The sequence below is a fragment of the Pinus tabuliformis genome, chromosome 4_1, assembly GCF_031772625.1.
Source record: "Pinus tabuliformis cultivar Carrire ecotype Pingquan chromosome 4_1, CPIR1, whole genome shotgun sequence".
Classification (NCBI taxonomy): Eukaryota; Viridiplantae; Streptophyta; class Pinopsida; order Pinales; family Pinaceae; genus Pinus; species Pinus tabuliformis.
In genome coordinates, this window is record NC_142303.1 from 837,837,071 (window position 1) to 837,839,179 (window position 2,109).

At 36.4% G+C, this 2,109-nt stretch overlaps 1 pseudogene; it reads right to left on the minus strand.

Annotated features, from left to right (window-relative positions):
- Positions 1-316: 316 nt before the first annotated feature.
- Positions 317-806, minus strand: LOC149178824 (xanthohumol 4-O-methyltransferase pseudogene; annotated as a pseudogene).
- Positions 807-2,109: the final 1,303 nt, after the last annotated feature.

The window sequence follows — 2,109 nt, forward strand, 5'->3', positions numbered from 1 at the left end:
GAATTTTTCTAGAAGAGTTAATTGGTTTGTGGAAAACCTTGTATTTTTTGGACTGGATCACTCAGAGAGAGGTAAGAGGAAAGGACAACACTGTCTACAGATCCTCCATGTCTCCGAAGGAGATGAGTAGTGTCCCGTGACCCATTAATGCATTGTCTTCTCGGGAGTGCGAGGTAAGACTAAAGAAAATCACTAGCTATGGATGTTTCATGTCTCCATAAGGCCTTGATAAATCTTCATTTATTTTGTAAATACAATAATTTGATTGCATTTTAACAATGTAAATACTAAAAATGAACCCATAAAGAGCAGATAATCAAGAAGGAAACGCTTCAATCACAGACTGGAAATCAGGAATGGTGATTATTTTATAACGACCGAATCCACCTTCTAATAAAATCTTCTTCCATTCTTTCTTTGTTCCTTCCTTCCCACCAGAGCAGTGCGCCACCATTACCAGATCAAATACTAGAACTAAATTAGGATCCAGAACCGGCTTCTCTTTCTGGCCACCATTATTATTATCACCGCCTCTGTGATTAGAGTCCAGCGCCACTACGTCAACAATAATGAGCTTCCCCGTCGTCTCTGGGATCGCCTTCCTACAACTCTTCAATATCTTGATATAGTCCTCATCGCCCCAGTCATGCATGATCCACTGATGAAATCACACAAACAAATTGTATAGTCAAAACGCGCTCTCAGCTCATTCTAATTGAATTACATGACAGCTCAGCAAGTTCAAGACTTACCTTCATGAATATGGTGTCCGCAGAGGGCACGGTTTCAAACATGTCTCCGCTCATGTGCTCCACACCTATTTACGTACATTTATATGTATAAGATTGTTATGCGTATATACCATTGATGAAGCAAAGGTGTTGTTAGTAACCTGGGAGATGGGGAGCAGTGGCCATGACATGAGGGAGGTCGAAATAATAAACAAAAATGGTTTAACCTTCCCTGCTATATCAAGAATATGGCAAAACAGCCACGGCTCCCTGCAACAAAATAAGTTAAAAATGCCATGGTGCATATATAGAGGGCAATACTGAACAAATTAATCAATTAATGTTAACCTTCATCTTCTACCAGCTTAACTGTTTACTTGGGCATTCTCATCTACCTATTTGCATGGGTCATCTTCATAAATATAGGTTCTGGACATTCAACTAATGGTATTGAGCAAAATGACAAGTAATTAAACAAGAAATGATCAAGTTGATAGAATTTGCAGAGAGTGAACCGAAAATGACCGAATGATTTCTCTCTTTGAGAAAAGAAGAATCGCTACTCACCTTACCTAATAAAATGAATGCCACAAAGTGGTGTACGAACATCCTTTTGCACGGGTATTATTGTCCTGCGTGTTTTTTCACCTGTCTAGATTCATGGCAGGCCATTCAAATAACGTGTTAGAAAGATTTGAGAGACAAAATCCGCATCTGCGGCAGATTTTGACAGATAAAGAAATAAGAAACAAGTGAGAGAAAAGAAAATAGATTCAGAAATCGAAGCTTCTCATCTTATATTATCCCTCCATGGTGAACTCTTCTCTTCCCCTGTTGCAAAATTAATAGGCAGGGCAAAACCATCCAGCATAAACTGCCAAATAAAATAAAAGCACTATCTCTACGGTTAAAGCCCTTGCGATTTTTCCACGGCTTCACCGTAATAAAGAAATAATGGATTGAAACTGTTGAAAAAACTGGGTTCCATGCATAGCCATTATCTACCACGTTACTTTTCCTTGTACAAATTTATTAGTAAAACTCATAGATATTGAAAACCAAAAGCATACCTGCTTCTATCCATATTTTCTAGGTGTTAATTCATTTCAAACCATCCAAGGTTAAACATACACCATGTACACCAGATTTCATGAAACACCCAAAATATATGGTAAACAATTTTAGAGTAATCCAAATGGAGTAATCCCATTTTCACCTAGTTATTTAGCCTAATTGATTCAATCTTAATATAACATTGATATGAAACATTTAATAATAATAATAACATGGACTATAAATAAAGTATTTCACTAAGTAAAATAAAATAATATTGATATTTATTTAAAAATGTATTAATAACCAATAATCATTTTAATAC